General features: G+C 41.6%; 1 protein-coding gene across 1 annotated transcript in view; it reads right to left on the minus strand.

Annotated features, from left to right (window-relative positions):
• The window catches only part of greb1l (GREB1 like retinoic acid receptor coactivator), a 339,711-nt gene extending 316,180 nt beyond the window's left edge, over positions 1 to 23,531 (minus strand). The window contains exon 1 of the mRNA XM_067979743.1: positions 23,336 to 23,531. The gene's annotated coding sequence lies outside the window, so the exon portion shown is untranslated. The remainder of the gene's footprint in view (positions 1 to 23,335) is intronic.
• Positions 23,532 to 26,975: the final 3,444 nt, after the last annotated feature.

The raw sequence follows: 26,975 nt of genomic DNA on the forward strand, positions 1-26,975 counted from the left end.
TGTCCACAATCATGTTTTCACTCCTTTTGCACCCTTTATAGATTTTCCAATCTATCCTTGGGAAACTGAAGTCACCCATAACAACTTAATTATAATTAAGTTCTCTTTCAGTAAGGCCCCAACCCCATTTTGAGGTAATTACCGCCAGGCAAAACAAGTTAAAATCGACCCCAATGTTCTTACACATCTCCCCCATCGAGTACTGTTCCTCTTTATAGATATTAGGATCCGATAGCCAGAATCTCGTAGTTCAGGTTAACATTTTATAATACTAAGAATGGAGAGACTTAGTGGTAAACTATGCACTCAAGTATTTCATGAGAGTGATTTTCTGTTAACAGATACAGGATTTCCTATAAATGGAGATGTGAAACCTTCAGCTTAAAAGCAGAAATAATAGACATTTAAGAATGATACAGTTAAGTGAAATATACTACATACACAAGATACCAACCAAAATACTACTTATAACACTTTTCTGCTGATAGAAATGTTTGGAACAAGACATTTTAATTAGCTACTTTGTTAGTACTTATTACATTAAATGCTGTGGAGGGGTCAAATCCAAAGTTTCAGTCTCATGGTTCTGTGCAGCTTCTATTTTGGCCTGAAGAAGTATTGTCTGTTTAAAAGATTAAAATCTATGTACAAACACAAATCATATCATTCTAAAACAAAATGACACAATCTCACAGAGCCTGTTCGGATTAGATAACAGTTAATGTCCAACTAATCATGGTAAAGTATAAGGAAAACACATTATAATCAAGATCCCATTTTCCTAATTGCACTGCTAGTTAATGATACATGAAGACAGAAGATTCTAATAATTCCCATTAAATAGCTTGCTAACTGAATTATCACAGCTTGTACTTATTGTACATTAAGAGAAAAATAGCAAGTGAAACTATTTTTAATTTTTTTTTTAAATGTGAGTACTTCAAGAGAAGCAGATTTACCTCCCAGGAACATAATTTTATATCGCAAGCTGTATTTTCTGGAGGGAGATGGTGGTGATAATCTCCAAACCCCAGTGAGCAGAAGAGCCAGGCTGATCACTTTTAATTAAGAGATTTGTACTAAACAACTAACTTGTTACCTCCCTCCCTCCCTCCCCCACCCATTCAACTAAAAGTGTGGTGTAAGATCTGTTGGCAAATTCAGTTATGGTTTTACACTAAGTATCCATGGCCAGTAAAAATAAATCACCTATGAATGAGCTGGCTTCAATTTTCAGATACACAGCAATCCTTTGACCTTCAGAGAAACTAACCAGTATCTCAATAAAAATCAAATGTCTGTAAAAGGTATAGTTAATTGTCCACCCAATGTTGTTTTAAGGTTGGGTTTTATCACTAAACAACTAAATTTCACCCTTGCAAACATCTGCCCTTTGCCCTCTTGTTACAAAAGTGACCGAGTTCAAATCTAAGTCTCAAGTCAAAGATGGATGGCCAGTAATGATGTGCTTTTCAGAATCGGATACAAAAACTGAAAAGAGATTTCTAAAGAAAATGAAAGCACCTTTCCTCACCTAGGGGAAACTTTGAACTAGTTCACATACATTCCTTAGAAGGAAAAAAAGACAATAATTAGGAACATCAATGTCACATTATTCAAATTAGAATCCAAAAAAGCTACAGATTAAGATAACAGCACTCCTTTCCTGACATAAACACAGACAAAATTGTGGCTATCAAGGGTTTGATATAAAATTATTTCTCTGCTGCTCAGTAAACATGATACACTATCAGCCTTGTAAACTCACACTCTTGTTTTGCCTGGTTTCAGAGACTTCCTTTTCAGATTTTTTTTTGTGCACATTTCTAAAATTCATACACATTCCTCAATTTGTTATAGCTGGAGATTGAACAACAAATAACAACCACGGCACCTGGTGATGCAGCATATTGGAGCTCCATGACAATGCGCTGCAGCCTTTGACACAGTTGACCACAGCAACCTCCTCCAACGCCTCTCCTCCATCCTCCAGCTGGGTGGGACTGCGCTCGTCTGGTTCCATTCTTATCTATCCAGCTGTACCCAGAGAATCACCTGCAATGGCTTCTCTTCCCGCTCCCACCCGTTACCTCTGAAATCCCCCAGGGATCTATAATTGGCCCCCTCCTGTTTCTCATCTTGATGCTGCCCCTCGGTGACGTCGTCCGAAAACACAATGTCAGGTTCCACGTGTACACTGATGTCACCCAGCTCTACTTCACCACCACCTCTCTTGACCCCTCACTGTCTCTGATTTGTCACACTGCATGTCCAACATCTAGTACTGGATGAGCAAAAATTTCCTCCAACTAAATACTGGGAAGACTGAAGCCAGCGTCATCCATCCCTGCCACAAACTCCGTTCCCTAGCCACCGACTCCATCCTTCTCCCTGGCCACTATCTGAGCCTGAATCAGACCGTTTGCAACCTTGGCGTCCTATATGATCCTGAGATGAGCTTCCGACCACATATCCACTCCATCACCAAGACCACCTATTTCCACCTCCGTAACATCATCCGTCTCCACCCTTGCCTCAGCTCATCTGCTGCTGCTGAAACCCTCATCCATGCCTTTGTTGCCTTTAGACTTGACTATTCCAATGCTCTCTTGGCCGGCCTCCCATCTTCCACCCTCCATAAACTTGAGCTCATCCAAAACTCTGCTGCCAATATCTTAACTCGTACCAAGTTCCGTTCACCCATCACCCCTGTGCTTGCTGACCGACATTGGCTCCCAGTCCAGGAACGTCTCGATTTTAAAATTCTCATCCTTGTTTTCAAATCTCTCCATGGCTTCGCCCTTCCCTATCTCTGTAACCTTCTCCAGCCCAACAATCCTCCGATATCTCTGCACTTCTCCAATTCTTACCTGTTGCGCATCCCCAATTTTCATCGCTCCATCATTGGCAGCCGTACCTTCAGCTGCCTAGGCCCAAACTCTAGAATTCCCTCCCTGAACCTGTCCGCCTCTCTATCTCTCCTTTAGTTCGCTCCTTAAAACCTACTTCTTTGAACAAGCTTTTGGTCACCTGCCCTAATATCTCCTTATGTGGCTGGATGTCAAATTTTGTTTAATATCACTCCTGTGAAGCAGATTGGGACGTTTAACATGGTATATAAATACAAGAAGTTGAAGTTATTGAAGCCCCACTTGAGCACAAAATCTAGGCTGACACTTCAGTGCAGTACTGGGGGAGTGCTGAATTTCAGAGGTGTCATCTTTCAGATGAGATTCTAAACCAAAGCCCCATCTGCCTCTTCAGGCACTATTCAAAGAGCAGAGAAGTTCTCCACCAAAAAACAGATTAAATAAATAGTCATTTAATCTAATTTCTGTTTGTGAGCCTTGCTGTATGGAAATTGGATGCCAAATTTGCCTACATGAAAATGGTAACTACACTTCAAAATAATTAACTAACTGTGAAGTGCTTTGGGATGTTCTAAAGACATGAAAGACACTTTATAAATGCAAGTTCATTCTTTTTTTACAATGACTTCCTTACTTTACCTATACTGTTATAAATAAAGTGTTGAGTGCAGCCCATAATCTTTACACAGGAGAGAAATAGATAGGAATAAAATAGGTTTTTAAACTATTTTTCAATAGTTGTGCAAAACAGTATGCTCCTGAGGGGAAAGGATACATTTTTACAAATAAGTAAGGAAAACCATTACTTTAACATTATTTAAAAGGAATGTCAATGTACCTTTTGAAGGCAACTCTTTCATAAGTACCTTACATAGAATCTACAGCACAGAAACAGACAATTCAGCCCAATTGATCTATGCTCCACACGAGCCCCCTCTTCCCACCCTGCCCCCGTGACCCTCTATTCCATTCTCCATTTGTGATGCAGGAGTGCAAGACATTCTTTTAACATTTGTTTCTTACCAAATTTCTCTCCTCCCCTCATCTCCTGATGGCACTGACTCCTTACTGGGATACAGTTTCAGGGGCATGAGACACCCTCTAGTCTCTTTCCCAAGTGATCATTATTCATGTACGTGTAAGCCTTAGCCCATCGCCCCAAAGATGATCAATCAATGCATCGCAACTGGGGATTGAATTTAGGACCTTCGGGGAGTTAAATTAGGTAACCCCCGAAAACGGGTGCGGGGATCGCGGCCCGCAATTAACATTGGTTGCGATGCAGGCAGCACGTAACATTCATGCTGCCTGATCATTTAAATGATTGCTGCGTGCAGCCAGCACTACCTGCACTGTTGATTGGCTGCACGCATCAGCAGGGTGCCCAGATATCGGGAGTGGCTAGCACTACTTAATGGCAGCGTGCACCTCTTAAAGGGGAAGTGCACTGCAGCTGCAGGAAGTGGTGGGAATCGTGTGAGAAGTGATTCCTGGGCTCTGATGGTTGGAAGAATGGCTGCGCCTGTGAGAGAGCGAATACCAAGGTTCTCTCATGATGCACTAGAGGCCTTGGTGGATGAGGTGGTCAGAAGGAGGGGCATCCTATATCCACAGGGAGGCATGAGGCCCTCCAGACATATGCTCAAGAGGCAATGGGAGGAAGCAGCAGTCGAGATCATGCCAGGAGCATAGCACCAAGAACACGGATGCAGTGAAGAAAGAAGTTCAATGATTGAATACGAGTTGTCAAGGTGCGTGAGTTCAAGTTTCAATTGGCACATCCTACCATCTGCATCACTAGCCTTATCCACTGCTCCATGCACTACACCCCGACATCATCCACCTACCAACAATTCAGTACGCAGCTCTTCAAATCAGATGCTTCATCTCACCCTCACACATTACCACAGTTGCAAGCCGCAAACCTACAACTCACAGGTCACACACACTGACAGCTATTCAACCATAAAAGCCACATCACCCAAACATCTTGCAGGACACTCACTGACACGCTTCCCTCTTTCTTGCAGGAGAAGGTGGCGCACAACTGTAGGCAGCAAGAAAGAACTGGAGGAGGACAAGCGCGCCTACACATCCTAACTCCCCTGGAGACGACAGTGCTGGCCATCGTTGGAAGGGCCATAGCTGAGGCCATGGCCACTGGTGGTACTGGAGGGATCGATGATGAGTGTCTCTGCGTACCTAATCCTCCTTCTCGTTTCCCACTTCTCCCACATCCCACAATCTTTTCTGACTCACATGCTGCAGGTGTTGTAAGCATGCACGTCTTACTTTTCCCTCTCCCCGCACAACTCAACCCGTGCCCCTTTGTCATTTCAGATACCCAAGAACTGGAACCTACGCTGTCAGAGGAAGACGACAGTGATGATGAAGACACTCCATCACTTAATCTTACACTCACAGTCACCAGCTCAAAAGACTGACGCTGTGCGTAGAGGCTAGGATAGAGGAGGGATCTGCACGTGGTGAGACACAGGGGACAAGTGCTCAGGAGCCAGGGCGGGGGTGAACAGATACTGCAAGTGCCAGCTCGCCGAAGGGCAAGGTTGCACACTAGTTCTGCTGCGGAGGAGTCAGATGATGACTTCAATGGGCCCGGTTACAGAAGGCGGCTGATGGGCGTACACCCACAAATGCTTGGTGCACCGGAAAGCCTGCGCACAATGTCAAGGGGTATGGAGGAGTCCAGCTCCAACTTGGCTCAGGGCTTTGCGCAAAGCTTGGAGCCCATCATATCCCACATGGAATGGATGGTCACCTCCGTTAGCACACCTGTGGAACCCACCATGATGCAGTGTCTGATGACCAACGTCACAGCTTCCATTGCTGTACAAACAACTGCCATCCAAGGTCTGCATGCTACATTTGGAGCTCAGACTGCTGCACAAGGGTGAATATTATCAGTTTATTTGAATCATTTGATGCGTAAATCTATAAATGTGGTTCTGAATTTGTATTAGGTGTTGATTTTAATTTTTGCGATGTGCTGAGGGAGGAAGCAATGTGTAATCATAAGGAAGACGATTTGATGGTCATGTGGGAGAAGAAAGGTAAGGAGTGTGGGACTGTTAGTGACTGGGGAGGTGTCGTTGAGGTTACTGATATCACTCATTAATCATCTGATCACGCAGAGCCCTGGCAGACAGGGCCTGTCTACCTTGTTACCTCCCTGCCTCTTCCTCCGCTTCCTGCTACACTTCCTCCTTCTCTTCCTCTGCCTGTGGCTTAGGTTGTTGCAGGATAGGCAGTGGCAAAGGCTGTTCCCTGATAATGGCAGCATGGTTCTCATTGTGCACATGTACATGCCTTCTGGACCAGAGTCACGATACACTTCATGAGGGGATAACCCTTGTCACCCAGTAGCCAGCCTTTGACTTGCCGTGCTGGTTGAAATATAGGTGGCATGTTGGACTGCCGCAGGATGAAGAAATCATGATGCTGCCAGGATAGAGGGCATTGACCTGTATGATACGCTGCGTGTGGTCGCACACCAGCTGCACTTTGAGGAAGTGGAATCCTTTTCTGTTCATGAATATGGCCGAGTTCAGATGTGGAGCAAGCATGGCAATAAGCATGCAGTCAATGGCACCCTGCACCATGGGGAAGCCTGCAACGCAAGCAAACCCTCGTGCTCGCTCATGCTGCTTCTCTCTGTCAAAAGGGAACAAGATGAATCTGTTTCGGAGTGCATACAGAGCAGAGCCCCAGTGACCTCCCTTATACAGCAGTGTACTGCAAACTGTGAGATGTTGCTTATACCTCCAGCAGCAGCATGAAAGGAGCCAATGCCATAAAAATTAAGCACCACGGTTACCTTGACAGTCGCAGGCAATGTTGCCCTTGCCCTGCTCTGAGGCTGCGGCAGTTGACAAATTTCAGTCATACCTCTTTAGTGAACCGCAGATGTCAGATGCACTGGTCGTCGCTGAGTTGTGGTAAGAGAATTGGTCCCTGAAGGCCCTCGTTGGATATGGCCTCCAGCTGAGTGCCCTGCGCCTCCTCCTCCCTCTTCTGGCAGCTTGTCCTGCTCTGCATGGCCTCTCTGCATGCTCCCAGTCATGTTCAATCCCCAGAGGAAGCCCTAGCAGGCCACCCAATTCTAGAAGCAAGTTTGTTCAGCACACTATTTTAAATGCGCAAACACCACTGCAAGACCAGCCAGACCACTATCTATAGAATATTGCAACTTTCTCCAAGTATAAGAAACTTCTCAAAACACATACAATTGCCCCAGCAGCCAGAATAAATAATCCAGCAACTAACCTGTAACTCCTGCACGATCCCTTTAAATAGTCCTGTTCAGCTATGCGAGTTTACGACACTGTGTTGGCTGGAATGTGGAGTTCCAAAATGCTGCCGACTGCTTCAAATCAGCGTTGCACACTGATCTACATCATAATCTCCCTACTCTACATGCTTCCAGAGTTCATTAGGTCCGCATGTGCAACCACCTGTACCAAGATGGCGTCCTGCACACTTCATATCAGGAGTGTGTGCGCACATCTCGGACGCCATTTTCGGGGCTTAGGAGTCTGCATAGTGCCTATAAAACGTTACACAGCCCAATTTCGCCCCTTCTGTGTCCGTATAGCTTAGCTATGCACCAGATAAACATGTTGAGACATCGGGGGAGGGGGAGAAGGCATTCCTAAATTTAATTAAACCTGAGTCCTCTCTTTATCAACATAACAACCTTTGCAATCTGTCATGATTGGATGAGCAGACAGAAAATATGTTTCATTTGCTAGTACAATCTATTGCAACAGTGATTGTACTCAGTATATGGGGAAAATGAAGTTATAGCCAATGGCCACTACAGTGTAGGAGATACACAAGGTGACTAGCTGTTCCCTTTTTATTTTATCTCAATATAAAGTGGCTACCCTCAATATAGCCATAATTGGAAACTTACTATATCAAGAACTATGAATGTGAGCCTGCATTACCACAACCACACCATCACACAGTGCATTGGAACAGCTGACCACAATTAAACGTTTTTCTCCCTGCCACCCACCCCCGCTTCGTCTTTCCTGAAAATACTTACTCATATACGTAGCATAAACCTCTGGTATCTCATCCAATTGGTCATTCTTCACTTGTGAGTCTGGTCAGCTAGTGTCACGGCTTATTCAATTCTCAAGCTCACAAAAAACTATGACTGCAAGTCTACTGCCAGGACAAAGGAGCTGGATTTAGCAGTGTAAATGCCACGACCTGATTCACTGATGTCAATCTCCCAGAATCTAATTTAAGAAGCCAGTAAAGAAGCAATTATACACACCTTCCAACCAGGATAACTGGATAGTAATCAGAATCAGAAATCTGGCTGATTTTTCTTCCCTCCTAGTCCAAAAGCACTGAAGCCAATTTTAGCATTCCTACGGTCACTCAACTGAGTTCAGCTCACTCAGCACAGACCAGAAATTGAACCTTTCATTTTTTAATGCACATTTCTTTATTCCTGAGCACTAATGTTGTAAAAAAACCTCTGAAATATTTAAAAGTTGATTCCTGGTAATTAGATAGATGCCAGTGCACAACAAACACACATTAAAGACTATAACATAAATGGACTTCACTAAAACATGAAGTCACTATTTGGACAAAAATGCTCTTTCAAATTTCTAAACTGAAAACTTTTGATTAAAAAAAGCAATTGGTTGACAATAAAAAGTACAATAGCCTAATAAAATGGCTTCAATGGCACTTGGACAGAGAAGAACCGACAGATAAAGAAATTCAATGTCATTTTGGATTTTGCAGTCTCAAACCACAGATCTTGGAACAACCAGCTGCCCCTACCCTCCCCACCTTTGTTTCTCACAGCAGGCTCACAGCCTTTCAAACAAAACCTGAATGACATCTATGGGCTATTCTAGCCTCATTCCTGATCATCCATGCCAAACAGGATAGATCTCTACTATGTAAACTTCCCAGGCATCTTTGCACCCAAGGGCTACCACACATTTCACCAAGGTGGGGGAGGGGAAATCATGAATAGAATAGCAGAAGCAAACATTTTGCTGAGTAATGCCAGTAAACCTATAATGTGTGTGAGTATTGAGAGGAGGGCATCCTTGCTTTACGGCATTTGTCCAATATTGCATCTTTCATAGTTCCTGTGTTTAGTATAACATTGGTTGTGTACAATGTCATCAAGATCAGTATTATCTATAGACACCATCAATTGTCTTCCAGCAACAAAGCCCTGCTCACAGGAAATCAATCCCCTCAGGACAGATGGCCTGTGTTTCAAGTGGCATCTCCCGCCTTGTCCGAAAAAAACTTAATCAGCATTTTCTGTTCCCTAGCAACATTCAAAGGAAAGATTTGCCTGACTAAAGCTTTTTATATTATATATAAATGATAGCTACCAAGGACAGTACTAGAGATCACTGCAATATATAGACCACTGTGTTCATTTCAAACTATTCCATTTAACAGTGCAGAATTTTTTTTTTAAATTGATGAGATCTTGCTAACAATTAGATGGAGATATGTCATGTCTTAAGTAGATTAATGACCACTTTCTTATCCTGATAATGGAGATTTTGATTCCCCTGTTCACCAATGATCATGAGGCATGACTGTTTCAAGCTCTCATTACCCAGGTTCCTGTTGTAAAATAAATATCTCCTAGAAAGATGATGTGTTGTGCATCAGCTTTATCTGTTCATCATTTGCTCTGTGATTCCCTTTACTCTTGTTAGTTGAGATTTAGAGATATTCAAGTGAAATATGTAATAGCATTTAAAAAGTGTCATCAAAGCCAAACATCCAAGATTTTTTTTCAAACTTGGCTCAGTTGTGAAAGAAAAATGGCTCCAACATGTCTGGATCCTGCAGTGATCCAAAATAAAGAGGGGAGGAGGAAGGAATGCTGACAATCACATTTTGTGATTCTACCTCAGGGAAAAAGAGGTGGAAATAACATTAGCTCTGGAACTAAGATGAGGATGGGAAGACCATCTGGTTTGTTTAACCACTTTATTTATCCCAAAAAAAAAATCAATAGGTCTGCAGAACCTTAAATGGATATATCCTGAGGAATAAAACAGCCACCTACTATATCCTATCTCTCACTCCTTGTCCTAAAATATCACCAGTTTACAAATACCTGCTTCAGAAATGTCTGTCACTTCACTCCAGCTGCTTCTCGACTTGAAAACAATTTTTGATTCACTAAATATATTTGCAATAATTATTTGCACCTCACTAACGATTGCGTTCAACTACGTAGGACAGTCCCTATCTTCAGAAACAGGCAAAGGGAAGTCTCGCTGATTGTTGGTGTGTCACTTTTTTGGGAGGGGGGGGGTGTATTCGTAATCTAACAAAATATCCCACAATTCACCATTCTTAAAAACACGAGCAATGCACTATTTTGCTTCAGTGTATAGCTTTGTATTCTAAATATGTCTTTACTAATTTTAAAAAGAGAATAAAATTCAGCAATTTTATTACATAAATCACCAAGCAAAACATGTATGCAGTGAAGTTTGCACCCAAAATCTACACATTTTTGGCAGGGGGAAGTGAGGATGCAGATGGAAATCTGATCTACCTTGCCCAAAAATTTCAAAAAAAAATTTCTGGAAATTGGCAGTTCTGTGAAAATACAAGTCAAATTTTCTGGAATTTGCCACACTTAGGAACAATATATGACAGAAACAGGCATTAACATTAAAAATATTTTCACCAGCCCCATCACTATAATACTCATACACTATGACCATGACCTCAGGTATAATGTACAGTTCAGGGCCCCCCCATAGAGAGGGGAGAATACGCACATGCAACACACTCCACTATGGACCACAAATGAAGCAGCTCCTTTCACGACATCAGGACATCCCAAAGCACTTTACAGCCAATGAAGTACTTTTGAAGTGTAGTCACTGTTGTAATTTAGCAAACGCAACAGCCAATTTGCACACAGCAAGGTCCCACAAACAGCAATGTGATAATGACCAGATAATCTGCTTTAATTTTTTTTAAATTCGTTCACGGGATGTGGGCGTCGCTGGCGAGGCCAGCATTTATTGCCCATCCCTAATTGCCCTTGAGAAGGTGGTGGTGAGCCGCCTTCTTCAACCACTGCAGTCCGTGTGGTGACAGTTCTCCCACAGTGCTGTTAGGAAGGGAGTTCCAGGATTCTGACCCAGCGACAATGAAGGAACGGCGATATATTTCCAAGTCGGGATGGTGTGTGACTTGCAGGGGAACTTGCAGGTGGTGTTGTTCCCATGTGCCTGCTGCTCTTGTCCTTCTAGGTGGTAGAGGTCGCGGGTTTGGAAGGTGCTGTCCAAGAAGCCTTGGCGAGTTGCTGCAGTGCATCCTGTGGATGGTACACACTGCAGCCACAGTGCGCCGGTGGTGAAGGGAGTGAATGTTTAGGGTGGTGGATGGGGTGCCAATCAAGCGGGCTGCTTTATCTTGGATGGTGTCGAGCTTCTTGAGTGTTGTTGGAGCTGCACTCATCCAAGCAAGTGGAGAGTATTCCATCACACTCCTGACTTGTGCCTCGTAGATAGTGGAAAGGCTTTGGGGAGTCAGGAGGTGAGTCACTCGCCGCAGAATACCCAGCCTCTGACCTGCTCTTGTAGCCACAGTATTTATATGGCTGGTCCAGTTACATTTCTGGTCAATGGTGACCCCCAGGATGTTGATGGTGGGGGATTCGGCGATGGTAATGCCGTTGAATGTCAAGGGGAGGTGGTTAGACTCTCTCTTGTTGGAGATGGTCATTGCCTGGCACTTGTCTGGCGCGAATGTTACTTGCCACTTATGTGCCCAAGCCTGGATGTTGTCCAGGTCTTGCTGCATGCGGGCTCGGACTGCTTCATTATTAATGATATTGGTTGGGGGATAAATATTGGCCAGGACAACGGGGAGAACTCCCCTGCTCTTCTTCGAAATTGTGCGATAGGATCTTTTACTTCCACCTGAGAGGGCAGACGGAGCCTTGGTTTAATATCTCATCTGAAAGACAGCACCTCAGATAGTGCAGCACTGCCTCAGTACTGCACTAGAGTGTCAGCCTAGATTTTGTCCTCAAGTCTCAAACACTTGAATGTTCTACATCTGGACTTGTTTGAACTTTGTTTTATGTTACATGGAACAGACTAGAGGTTTGCTCTGTAAAGTGTCAGTATATACTCATTCTCGCTCTCCTACGTGCATTAACTGAGGGAGACACACTAATAGATTTGAATACAGAAATCTTCTTTTCACTGCATAATTTTGAGTAACCGCTGATGAGAAGCAACTCCTGTTTTGTACAGTAATCCCCTTTTTAAGTCAAGCTCTACTAATTCATAAACTTGAATAACTTGCAGATTATAATGTGCTTTTCTATCATCTCGATTACTTCTTCATCTTGAGGATTAAGATCCCTAATGATCTGCTTGGCAGCCACCCTACCTCCACTCTTCACAAACTCCAGCTGATGCAGAACTTTGCAACCTGAGTCCTATCCCCCACAAATTTACACATAGCCATCACTTATATCCTTACCCATCCTCACTGGCTCCCTGTGCACCAACACAATGACTTCAAAATCCTCATCCTCATTTTCAAAGTCTTCAACGGCTGCACCTCACCCTATTTGGGAAACCTTCTCCAGCCTACATTCCATCCCACACCTCCTTTCCTCTAACTCCAGATTACTGCTTATTCTTCAGTTCCTCCAATCCACTTTCAGCGGTTATGCCCCTGCATTCTAGGCTCTCTTCCAAAACCACTTTGACATACCATCCTCTCTCCCTGCCTTCAAAAGTCTTCTAAAAACCTATCCATTGGTCCATGCTTTCAGTTTTCCCCTAAATTCTTTTCACTCCTGTTCTTCATACATTTCTCCCCACCCTGTAAGTTGTTCTGAGACATTCTTTTATATGAGTATTATAAATTTAAGTTGATGTTGTTGTTGCTCCACCATTGAGGTCTCAACTCTGAATAAATCTGCTTAACTTCAGGCTGACAAGTACAACTTGTCTTGTGCTAGGTGCCAAACCTGACTGTCTTTCATTCAAGCTGGTTCTATGGACATTGTCAATCCACCAGTACTTATCCCACGTGACCATTCTTTAGGTATGGGCCTAGGCAGTGAAGTGTTTGTGGGCTATTCACCATGGGTAGCATCACATTTTAGCACGAATTGTCTTTACCAGACATCCATAGACATGCATTTTCTGGCAGGAGCCACTAGAGAACAATCAGGAGCAAGAACCCAAGCTAATTTTTTCCCTCCCTACTCCATGGATGATAAGGCCAATTGTAGTGCCCACCATTACCCCAGCTGAGATCATCTAATTCAACACATATGGGGGATCAAGCTTTTCTGATCTGTAAGGTTCAGTACCAGACCATGTTAGCTCACTAGATGACCTCTTGTCTCAAATTAGATGGTCACGAATAACTCCCCCTCATGGCTCAGTCATATGTTATTCCTGACTATCTAATTTGAGACAAGAGGTCCTCCAGTGAGCAAACATGATCAGATTAACACTGCAGGGTTGCAGTACCCCCAAAAATCTATTCTTTGACTGGTGGGTCAGAAACATTCTTCCTTTGACCAATGGGGTAAGTGACCTGAATGAGTGTCATATCCCTATCTAGATTTTGCGTGTCATCAACTGAGGACGGAACTGTAAGCAAGAAAATTGGAGGAGAAAATAAAGATACATTTGTATCAATCAGATAAGAGATTTATTTATGTTTACATTTATGTATCAGAATGAAAAAGGCCATCAAGACCATATATGCTCACCCTTCACCACCATTCATTGGGTGATTCCATCTCTATGCATCAACCATCCCTCCCCCCTGCCCCCTGCCCCCCCACCCCACCTCCTGAGTGAGGTAAAAACATAGACCTGTAGCTAATTTAAGATCTTCTGGCAAAAATTCCTCTTCAACCCCTCATAGGTAATCAGACAAACTCCAGAAGGCCCCAGACCCACAATTTTTTAATCCAGAAATTATTTATTCTTACCTTCCACATGCCGAGATGACCTTGCTTTCCAGAAATCTATCTAATGCCTTCTTGGTAAACTGGAAGGAATCAGTCTCCACTACCTGCTCTCGTACCCTGTGCCACAAGTCAATCACCGTGAGAAAAGTGAAACTTCCAAACATCCAACCTCAGCCCTGCTTCCTCAATTTGACCTCTAATTCTAACTGACCCCATTACATCAAACACTATTTCTTTGAATGACGTAGTAATTAGTAATTTTCAATACCTGAATCGAATCACCTCCAATTCTCTGTCTAGCAAGCATAAACTCATGGCAGTTATTCTGTGAAAGTTAATTCTGTGAAAGTTAATTAAACTTACTTAAATAACTTCTACAAGCTTACTCAATTACATTTTTGATCAAACATAACTGTTAAATAAGAATTCAAATGTGTAATCCCTAAAATTACCTCAAAATATCCACAAACTGTTAACTTTCTTCTTATTCTCTTTACAAAGTCTCATGGTCCATCAACCCTATCACCCACTAAGTGCTGCTCAGTGTCAGCTGAGAAATTTCATTAACAAAGGTTAACTCCACAAAATGACAGGTCTTCCTTACACTGCCAAGAACTATTTTTTACTCATAACATAATACCAAACAAAATGTTACAATTTCTTTGATGTAATAGAAAAATAGATACCTGGAAGCAATTACAAAGCAGCAATCTAATCAAGTAGTACAGACAACATAATAAACCACTCAAGTAAAGGTTGAGTGGTTTACAGTCATCCTCTGAACCCCGAGATTTAGATTGCAGCTTTGAATTCTCCTCTTCGTATTTTCTGTTTCAGTTTTATGTGCGAATTTTTTTATTTTATTTTTGTGCCAGTAATTGCCAAGTCAACTTCATTTCCTTACTCCATGATGTTTACAAAGGGAATAAACACCGAGGACATCGCACTGCAGTTTATCAAGAAATTATCCATATACCAGGAAATGTATATTTTAGTAGAAAATCGATTTCGAGCAATCTCAATTACTTTCACGATTACTGAAATGTTCATGACGCTTTTAAGAAATTGAATGGCCAATAGTAATCATGTAACCATTCTGTTTGTATTGCTTTCTAATAATTACATTATTATAATTGCCTCTGAGTCAGAAGGTTGTAAGTTCAAGTCCCACAACAAAGACTTGAGTGCAAAAATCCAGGCTGACACTCTCAGCACAGTATTGGGGGAATGCTGCACTGTCAGAGGTGCCATCTTTTGGATGAGACGTTAAACTGAGGTCCTGTCTGCCCTGTCAAGTGGACGTCAAAGATCCCACGGCACTATTTCAAAGAAGAGCAGGGGAGTTCTCCCCGATGTCCTGGCCAACATTTATCCCTTAACCAACACTGAAAACAGATGATCTGGTCATTTATTTCATTGCTGTTTGTGGGACCTTGCTGTGCACAATTCGGCTGCCATGTTTCCTACATTACAACAGTGACTACACTTCAAAAGTATTTAATTGGTTGTAAAGCGCTTTGGTATGTCCTGAAAGACGCTATATGAATGCAAGTCTTTCTTTTTACATTGGCTGCTGCTAAGCACATGACCCGCCTGATTATTCTGTGTTTGACCAAGAAATAAAATGATGATCCAAGAAAGGGTGAAACTGCCTAGAGATGAAGAGTGCCAATTTGTACTTGAGAGTGAGAGAATAATGGAAATGTTTAATAATTATTTTGCCTCAGGTTTTTTTTTTACTAAGCAAGGTAACTTTGGGCATGTAAGTATACTTGAGGATAATGTGGAAGAACAACTACTGGAGATAAATATTCAAAAAGAAAATATATTTAAAAAGTTAATGGGACTAAAAATAGAAATGTCACTAGACCCATATGGTATGTATCTTAGAATACTGAAGGAGATTGGGAGGTGATAGCAGAGGCACTAACTATAATTTTCCAAAACTCATTGGAAATAGGAATTACGTCTAAAAGACGTAAGGCAATTATTAAATAAGGCAAAGGTGAAGGCAAATATTACACTCTTCATCAAGACGGAAACTGATAAGCTAGGAAATTATAGGCTAATTACGAAATTATGACCCAGTTAGACTTGTCTTGGTTATGGGTAAACTTCAAGGCTCCATAATACGGGGTAAAATTAGTGAACACTGGGGAAAGCATCAGCTATTCAAGAATAGTCAGCAGTGATTTGTGCATCCCCCACTTCCTTCGCCCCACCATTGTCGGCCATGCCTTCAGCCATCTGGGCCCTAAGATCAACAGGAGTAGGCTATTCAACTCCTCGAGCATATTCCACCATTCAATTCGATTATGGCTGATCTGTATCTTAACTCCATCTACCCGCCTTGGTTCCGTAATCCTTAATACTCTTGCCTAACGAAAATCTATCAATTTCAGTTTTGAAATTTTCAATTGACCTAGCTTCAACAGCTTTTTGGAGGAGAGAGTTCCAGATTTCCACTACCCTGTGTCAAGAAGTGCTTCCTTTCATCAGGACGGCCTAGATCTAATTTTAAGGTTATGCTCCCATGATCTGGAGTTTCTCTCTATCGACCCTATCAACTCCCTTAATCATCTTAAACAACCCAATGAGATCATCCCTTACTCTTCTATATGCAGGGAAATAAAAGCCTAGTCTATGCAACCTGTCCTCATAACTTAACCCTATTAGCCCAGGTATCATTCTGGTGAATCTGCGCTGCACCCCCTCCTAGGCCAATATATCCTTCCTGAGGTGCGGTGCCCAGAACTGAACTTCAGTACTCTAAATGGGGTCTAACCAGAGCTTTATATAACTTTAAGACAACTTCCATTCCTTTCTCGTCCAGCTCCCTTGAGATAAAGGCCCACATTCCATTAGCCTTTTAAATTATTTTTTGTACCTGTCCACTAGTTTTTCTCTCAATCTCCTCCTTTAAGCCACTGCTTAAAACTTACCTCTTTGACTAAGTATTTGGTCACCTGTCCTAATGTCTCCTTCTTTGGCTCTATCAATTTTTGTCTGATTATCCTCCTGTGAAGCTTCTTGGAACATTTTACTACGTTAAAGGCACTATATAAATGCAACTTCTTGTTGTTGATTTGTAAAGAATTGGCCATACTTGACTAATTTAATTGAATTACTGTGGATGTTGTGTGTATGCAAGAAAGCATTTTATTAGGTACTATAGAATCATAGAAAGTTACGGCACAGAAGGAGACCATTCGTCCCATCGTATCACTGCCGGCTGAAAAAGAGCTAGCCAGCTTAATTCCACTTTCCAGCACTTGGTCTGTAGCCCTGTAGGTTACGGCACTTCAAGTGCACATCCAAGGAATTTTTTATTGAGCTGAGGGTTTCTTCCCTGACCACCCTTTCAGGCAGTGAATTCCAGACCCCCACTACCCTCGGTGAAAAAAATTCTCCTCGGCTCCCGTCTAATCCTTCTATCTATTACTTTAAATCTATGCCCCCTGGTCACTGACCCATCTGCTAAGGGAAATTGGTCCCCCCTACTATGTAAGAGAAGCGAAGCACAGTATTAAAGCAAGGATAAGTATGGGTAGCGGAATGGCTGAGGGACACAAAGCAAAGAGTAAAAGTAAATGGATGTTTTTTGGGTTGGCAGGATGTGGTGGGACCTCCTTTGTTTTCCATATATGTAAATGAATTGGACATAGGCACAAGAGGAGTGATACCTAAAGCTTGCTCGTGATACCAAATCAGGGAGCATGGCAAACTGGGGAACAATGCATGAGACTGCAAGAGGGCAGTCAGCTGAGCAGATTGGCAGAGAGGTTCAACACAGAGGAATGTGAAGTAGTGCATTTTAGAAAAAAGAACAGTGAATAAGTAAGATTATTAAAAGAAAGGAGGATCAGAGATATTTAGGGAGGCTGATACATAGACTTAAAAGTAGGGGTTCATTAGAAACAGTCGTAAAAAGATAAATGGGATTTGGGGTTTTACACATAACAACAACTTGCATTTATATAACGCCTTTAACCTAATAAAACATCCCAAGGCGCTTCATAGGAGTGTTATCAAACAAAATTTAACACGAGCCACAAAAGGAAATATTAGGACAGGTTGGTCAGAGTTAGGTTCCAAGGAGCATCTTAAAAAGGAGGAGAGAGAGGCAGAGAGGTATAGGGAAGGAATTCCAGAGCTTAGGAACATTGCACACAAAAGTAAAAAGGTGATGTTGAATTTATAAAAGACACTGGTTAGGCTACAGTTGGTCTATTACGTACAGTTCTGGGCACCCCATTATAGAAGGATATTGGTGCCATGGAAAGAGTACAGCAAGGATTCACTAGAATGATAACAGGAATAAAAGGTTAAAGTTATAAAGGTTTAAAAAAATGACATATTTCCTACTGGAACAGAAAAGGTTATGGGAGGATCTAATAAAGGTTTTCAAAATTAGTAAAGATTTTGAGAGGTAAATAGTGAAAGACTGTTTCCAACAGTTGGCAAACTGGAAACAAGAGTACATAGACTCAACATTATCACGAAAAGAACAAAGGGAGAAGTTAGAAGTATTTTTCTCACTGCCCCCGAGGCCTAGTTGCAGAGTGCCATAGGGAAACGCCCCAACTAACAGAATAGAATTATTGTCCAATGAGGGAGTCTTTTACAAGACAGTCAACCGAGAGAGGAGTTACACAGTCTCCTTCACAAATTTACAATGACAGATGTCTAAAACATTCTCAAATTACCACTATTTCTTCAATCTTCCACAACTTCTATAACATTCATGCCACCCCAAAACCATGCTCGAGACCTTGAGCTCATTAATGAATCCTGCAGGGATTATTAGATTCAAAACAGCACCCCTTTCTGCCTCTCTGAAGTGAAAGCTTTAATCAGATCTAGAATTTAGACATTTCTGATGGTTTTCAGGATTCTTTGACTTGACGGTTACCATCCGCAGATGATGGTGAACATAGAATTAGAAACTTCTGCAAATGAATTTGCATTCAAATATTTATGAGACCCAATCTTAGTGGGAGCAAAACTTCCAAAAAAAAAATTCACTAAGGAAACTTTACTTAAATTCAGAACAATTATTTCTCAGGCATTCCTTCATTTCAAACTTTAGTTAGTAAACCCAGTTAACCACAACCTGTATATTGTTAAAGATACAATCCTTTAAGGTTTCATGTTATTACAACTGGGCGAGAAAGCATTGTCCATAATATTGAATAGAGAGACAATTAATTGTGATAGCATCAGAATACTGCATCTTTTAAAATTTGCACATTCTGCCTTATAACATCTGAAAAAGTTATGTTCTGTTCATTTCTAATACTCTATGTTATGATGCAGCATTGGGGAAGCTTACAAAACCATTAAATCTTTCAGACATTGTAGTATTGTTCAACTGCCCAAAATTTGTAATCACATTTTAAAATTGATGATTTGGTGTAAGATTGCTATGGCTATGGCCCAGACAGTTATTTTGAGTGATTCTGAGCTAAGATTAAAAGCTACATTAATACTACAGTCCCCTACAAAATCAGAGTTTGCATCAGGTCATCCTAACTGAAAATTAACTCTCAGGATTTAGACTTACAGCTGGCCCATATTAAGTTCATGTATTAAGTTACCAAGTTGATCCATACCCTGAGTTCTTATTACAGAAGAGATTCACATTAAAGGTGTTCAAATCAGCCTGAAGCAAATCGCTCACTTTGCTGAGATCTATGGGTCTTTTTGCTCTGAACTATATCAGTCCATTGTAACACTATTTACATTCAACATTTACTACAGATCAGTTGCAAACTTGCAAAATATGAATTGACAGCTGAAACATAAAGATGGCTTTATTATTCTCAATGCCCATGATATGCAAACACAAGTGAATTTGAAAACAATCAGAGATGCTGATGATGTTACTATTGTATAATGATGAAGAAAAGGTTTTTTCACAATATATTTAATTCTGTATAATCTTTATCTAATTTATAAAATAAACTAGTTTAATTGGAGTCAGAAATATAACCCATGCAATCACAGTAATGTCCAACTCACCCATCACCCCTGTCCTCACTGACCTACATTTGCCCCCAGACCCCAAATGCTTCCCATTTGAAATTCTTATCCTCATGTTTAAATCCCTTCCTGGCCTCAACCCTCCCTATCTCTGAAAATTCTTCCAGCCCTACAACCACCACCCCGAGAACTCTATATCCCTTCACCTCTTGTACATCTCCCCATCATTCTTTCAGCCATCGTAAGTCCTACGCTCTGAAATTCCCTCGCTAAATCCCGGTCCTCCTTTAATACCCCCCCCAAAACAACAACTTGCATTTATATAGCAACTTTAACGCAGTAAAAACGTCCCAAGGTTCTTCACAGGCACTTTATCAATTAAAATTTGATACCTAGCCACATAAGGAGATATCAGGACAGGTAACCAAAAGTTTGATCGAAGAGGTAGGTTTTCTTTTGGCTTTAAGGAGCATCTTAAAGAAGGAGAGGTAGAGAGACGGAAAGGTTTAGGGAGGGAAGTCCAGAGCTTAGGGCCTAGGCAGCCAAAGGCACGGCCGCCAATGGTGAAGCAATATGCAAGAGACCAGAATTAGAGGATTGCAGAGATCTCAGAGGGCTGTAGGGCTCGAGGAGGTCACAGAGATAGGGAGGGGCCAGGCCATGAAGAATTTGAAAACAAGGATGAGAATTTTACAATCGAGGCATTGCCAAACTAGGAGCCAATGCAGGTCAGCCATCACAGGGGTGATGGGTGAACAGTACTTAGTGCGAGTTAGGATACGGGCTGCAACAACAACAACAGCTTTAGGGAGTTTGATTCTTCAAACATTCATAAGCAACAAAAGTTTCCAATATCATAGGGCAGGAAACCTTAATCTACTCGACCAATTTGCACCTAATTGATTCCTAGTCATTACAGCCTGGTTTAAATTAGTGGCTGAGTATGGGAATCACGTAGCAGGATTGACAGCAGCTGTGAACAGCAATACTGGGACATAAAGTTTCACCTTTGGAATATGTGTAGCAAAGGGTGGTATTACCTGATAAGGAAGGTACAGTAGACCAAACCATCCAGCGTGTACGCTGAGATATAAGTGAATGATTTGCACTGCAATAGAGCAAAATCTCAGAAATTACAAGTAATTTCAGTGTCATTGCTGTGAATGATAAGTAAATTACTGCTCAATGTATTGTACTCTGTTGGAACATCAAAAATAAGAAAGATGTGGAAAAGGGAATGAGCCTCACCAAACTTTTGGTTTAAATATTATTTAAATTATTGAAGGACCTATGTAACTAAAGTGAGGAATTCCATTTGAAGCTTGTTTCCAATAAACATTTCTCCACAGAACTCAAATAGGCTTGGAAATACATAATTTTGTCAAATGCACTGAAGTAGAAGGAAATATGGCTATAACAATAGTCCGATAGCTCACATCTGCCAGATTAACCTGTCAAACTAGTCACGTCAGCAAGTAAATCACAAAAATATTACAAAATTATTCACAATCTATTGGCAAATGTTATAATTTGTCTTTTTTTAAAAAAATACCCAAGGTATTTGCAGTTCGCTTCATTTTCTTTCATGATTTATAAAGGAAGACCCGCACATCATTCACGTTACGATTTACATCGTAAATTCTGTAGGAAGGCAAAATCCAACAGACCTTCCACAATATCAGAAAGTTAACGTGAGTAGTTTTTCAGCTCCTCAGCCTCTCATTTAGTTCACTTGGAATATCTTCCCCATTTGTACTTCAGGGGTGGGGGAAGCGTTATTTTTGCTCTTTGCTGTTCCAAACATCGTTATCCCTAAACAGAGTGGGAATAAACATAAACCTGAACCACACAAGGTCATCCCCAGGGGATATCTAAACGGGGAGGGGCTAAAAGCTGGCGTCAGCTCGCCTGTTCAAAAATAGTGTGCAGTGTTATGGTCAAGAGCTGCTTCCTTTTTCTGAGGACATTACAACCTGGTTCAAGACCAAAGTGCCATACCTACCCGAAACCTCCCCCTACCTGAGGTATTGACCGCTTTTTGTGTGCCAGTTTTGAGTGGAAATAAGCTGCTCAGTATCCAAGCGAACAGAGTCGAGACACAACTCTCACCGTGGCCCCGACCTCTCAAGTGTGTGAAAACGAGCTCTGGAGAGTGACACGAGGACAGCTTCATCCGCTCTGTCATTCACCTCCTTCTCTACCCCTTTCCCTTTCTCCTTTTGCTCCTCCTTCCTTTGTTATCCGTTTCCTTTTTTTGCTTTCTCCCCAACTCTTCAGCCTACCCACCTTGACAAGGTGCTACTGTAATGTCGCCGTCTTTTGGCCAATGGTATTAACATACATCACACCACAGCTAATTATAAAGTACGCAAAAAAAACACCAACAAACCACACAGCCCAACAAGAAATACAAGGAGCCCTAAAAGGTTGTTTTTGGTTTACAATTACCACCATTGTTATGGTAATATAACAGTGCGGGGTTTCCAGTGAGGATAACAATGTAGGTCTGACAAGACAAAAAATATTTTTAGATTTATTAAAATGCAGTACCAACCATCCTCAATCTTATTGTGATTGGCATGCAATAAAGAGCAACGATACATCGCGTACTTTAATTTCACAGCACATCACCATCGACCCAGAGATATCACTATATTCAAATGGTAGTTACGACCTACATGAATACATACTTATTGAAAAGGCATGTTTTTAAACGTTATTTTTCCAGCTCAGCTCTTGTGTTATTACTGTATTCTGTTTAGCTATTAAATACTACTGAGATATTATCCTGCGAACAATATAGATACCCCAATTACTCGAAAAAAACCTCAAGAAACAATTTTTCAATCAACAATTATTTTATTTGTTGTCTTCAATTCGAAGTGTATGATATTCGAAACTGTATATTTGTCGAAATGCAACACCAGTTCTTTAGTGCAATTTTCAATTTAAATTTACTCAAAATTGAGTGGAAACAAGCCGGCTGTATACAAAAAGGAAAAGTCCAAATATTCTCATTTCTAATCATGTATACTTTAACATTATTCAATGTTTTTAAAACATGATGTTAAATCGAAAATAAAACGGTTGGCAAAGAAACTGAAAATAAGTGCAGATTTACCATTTTCTAGTTTGAATTGTAATAACCAAAGATGAAAATAAACAGGTCCACACTCAAATAAAGAGAGCAAATTTCACGTCGTGATATAAATCACCATTTTCTGGCTGCAAGACAAACAAAAATCCCTCCACTTTCAACGCTTCTTTTACTGTAACCTGGATTCTACCCAACATCTAAGCACAAAGAAATTGGAGGAAAAAATGACATCGACCGCGCTCTATACAAATGCAGCGAGCGACACCACTAGCATCGAGCACGATCAAAAAGCACGGTGTCGCATCGCCTGCGTCTTATTTTTCCTTCAGGCATGTGGCGTTCAACTGCATCAAACTGAAAACAGTGGCGTAACCATATTTACCAACTTACATTTTCCTTTCAGATGAATGTATGCACTTTCTTTTCCCTACGATTGGTGCCGGATGATGGCTCAATTATCCGCTGAATTTGCCGACTTTACTGCAACATTGGTTTTGCATTATGTGCCCCGTGTATGTGTTCTGCGATTGGGATTGTACGCTGCTCTCCGCCAGCTCAGTGTCTTGGACAGACGGTCAGACCCACACCAAGGAGCGGAGCATTGTGACACAACCTGGGCTCTGCGCTGCCCCATCCATCACACGGAGGGGGGAAATACAGGAACAAACTCTGATAGCTTAGTTTTGTTAAACTAACACCCGAATTCGGTATTATTTACTGAGTTAGTTATATTTTTATTCTGTTACAGTGCAAAGAAAAAAAAGAGTATGGAAGTCAATGGCTAAAGTTATGTAACAAAACATGCAAGTGTCCTCCTCTGTAAGAGTAGTTTGGCCTGATGGGGTTACGGTTAGTTACGTAAAAACTATACCAGAGAAGCATGAGTTCGTAGGTGTAGCTCCGCGGTGAGCCCAAAGAGGGTGTCTGCAATTTGAAGGGTAGCAGACTGAATGTATGCGCGCTCATTTGCTTTCGTATCGGTAAACTCCATGCCAAAACAAATATTTTGAGGTAAATTGAATTCTACTGACATTTCTCAGCCCGCTATTAAAGAGAACGAAATAATGTGCAGTAATTTTTTCTTAACGAATACCTCTTTTTTCTGCTTGCCTCATTGTCAAAGAGAAGGCTGGCAAGCAAACTTCATAGAATCATAGAAAATTCACGGCACAGAATAAGGCCATTCAAATGAGCCACCCAGCCTAATCACACTTTCCAGCACTTGGGTCACGCATATCCAGGTACTTTTTTAATGAATTGAGGGTTTCTGCCTCTATCACCCTTTCAGACAGTGAGTTCCAGACCCCCAGCACCCTCTGGGTGAATTTGTTTTTCCTCAGCTCCCCTCTAATCCTTCTACCAATCACTTTAAATCTATGCCCCCTGGTTATTGACTTATCTGCTAAGGGAAATAGGTCCTTCCTATCCACTCTAGCTAGTTCCCTCATAATTTTGTACACCTCAATTAAAACACCCCTCTGCCTCTTACTTTCCAAAGAGAACAACCCCAGCCTATCCCATCTTTCATTATAGCTAAAATTCTCCAGTCCTGGCAATATCCTCGTAAATCTCCTCTACCCTCTCTAGTGCAATTACATCCTTCCAGTAATGTGGTGACTAGAACTGTACACAGTACTCAAGCTGTGGCCTAACCAGTGTTTTATACAGTTCCAGCATAACCTCCCTGCTCTTATATTCTATGCCTCGGCTAATAAAGGAAAGTATTCTTAACCACCTTTTCTCCCTGTTCTGCTATCTTCAGGGATCTGTGGACATGCAATCTAAGGTCCCTCACTTCCTCTACACCTTTTAGTATCCTCCCATTTACTGTGTACTCCCTTGCCTTATTTGCCCTCCCCAAATGCATTATCTCACACTTCTCTGGATTGAATTCCATTTGCCACTTTTCTGCCCACCTGACCAGTCCATTGATATCTTCCTCCTCACTATCAACTACACGGCTAATTTTCGTATCATCTGCAAATTTCTTAATCATGCCCTCTACATTTAAGTCCAAATCATTAATAAAAATCACAAAAAGCAAGGGTACTGAGCCCTGTGGAACCCCACTGGAAACAGCCTTCCAGTCACAAAAACACCCGTCGACCATTACCCTTTGCTTCCTGCCAGTGAGCCAATTTTGGATCCAACTTGCCATTCTCCCTTGGATCCCATGGGCTTGTACTTTTTTGACCAGTCTGCCATGTGGGACCTTGTCAAAAGCCTTGCTAAAATCCATGTAGACTACATGAAATGCACTACCCTCATCGACCCTCCTTGTTACCTCCTTAAAAAATTCAATCAAGTTAGTCAGACACGATCTTCCCTTAACAAATCCATGCTTACTGTCCTTAATTACTCCATGCCTTTCTAAGTGATGGTTTATCCTGTCCCTCAGAATTGATTCCAATAATTTGCCCACCACTGAGGTTAGGCTGACTGGCCTGTAATTACTCGGTCTATCCTTCGCTTTCTTTTTAAACAATGGTACAACATTAGCAGTCCTCCAATCCTCCACGCCTGTATCCAGGGAGAATTGGAAAATGATGGTCAGAGCCTCTGTTATTTCCTCCCTTGCTTCTTTTAACAGCCTGGGATACATTTCATCCGGCCCTGATGATTTATCTACTTTCAAAGATGCTAATCCCCTTAATACTTCCTCTCTCACTAAGTGTATCACATCCAATATTTCACACTCCTCCTCCTTAACTACAATGTCTTCATCATCCCTCTCTTTTGTGAAGACAGATGCAAAGTATTCATTAAGAACCATACCAACATCTTCCGCCTCCACACATAGGTTACCTTTTTGGTCTCTAATAGGCCCTTTCTTTAGTTATCCCCTTGTTCTAATATATTTATAAAACATCTTTGGGTTTTCCTTGATTTTACTTGCCAATATTTTTTCATGCCTTCTCTTTGCTTTCCTAATTTCCTTTTTAATTTCACCCCTGCACTTTCTATACTCCTCTAGGCTTTCTGTAGTATTGAGTTCTCAGTGTCTGACATAAGCTTTCCTTTTCTGCCTTAATTTTACCCTGTACGCTCCTTGGCATCCAAGGGGCTCTAGATTTGGCAGCCCCACCCTTTTTCTTTGTGGGAACATGTTTACTCTGCACCCCTTGAATCTTCCCCTTGAATGCCTCCCATTGATCTGACCTTCAAGTAGCTGTTTCCAGTCCACTTTTGCTAAATCACTTCTTAACTTAGTAGAATTGGCCTTTCCCCAAATAACTATGCTATAACTAACTGAATTATGATCACTACCACCAAAATGCTCTCCCACTGATAATCCTTCCACCTGCCTAGCCTCATTTCCTAAAACTAAATCCAGAACTGCCTCCTCTCTTATTGGGCTTGCTATGTACTGGCTAAAAAAGTTCTCCTGAAAGCAAATTAAGAATTTTGCGTCCTCTATACCCTTCACACTGTTAGTGTTCCAATTAATATTAGAGTAGTTGAAATCCCCTACTATTACTGCCCTACTGTTTTTGCACTTCAGAAATTTGCCTATATATTTGCTCTTCTATCTCCTTTTCGCAGGTCACTTTCCAATACCACCGATGTCATTCTCAAACTAATCACTGGGAGGCACAAAAGAAGTAGACGTTACTCTCTGATTTTCTTCCCTTCACTTTGGACAATATTTTCCATTTGTTCATCTGGTAGGCTATTGTGGCTCCATATTTTGCTGAGGTAAGGGAAGACATGCAAATATAGCCAGTTCCATTCAGTCTAATTTTCCTCATGTCTTCCCTTTTGCAAGAGGCAGATGTGGCACTTAAGGGTGGAACCAGATGGTTACCTATCCAGTCATTGCCAAAGCATCTCCAGCAATAGCTTCTCTTCAGGCTCCCTCACCACTAGGAAGATAGGAACAGGGGTAGGCCATTTAGCCCCTCGAGTCTGTTCCGCCCTTCAATGAGATCATGGCTGATCTGTGACCTAACTCCATATACCCACCTTAGCCCCATATCCCTTAACACCTTTGGTTAACAAAAATCTATCAATCTCAGATTTAAAATTAACA

This window comes from Heptranchias perlo, chromosome 3 (genome assembly GCF_035084215.1).
Source record: "Heptranchias perlo isolate sHepPer1 chromosome 3, sHepPer1.hap1, whole genome shotgun sequence".
Taxonomy (NCBI): Eukaryota; Metazoa; Chordata; class Chondrichthyes; order Hexanchiformes; family Hexanchidae; genus Heptranchias; species Heptranchias perlo.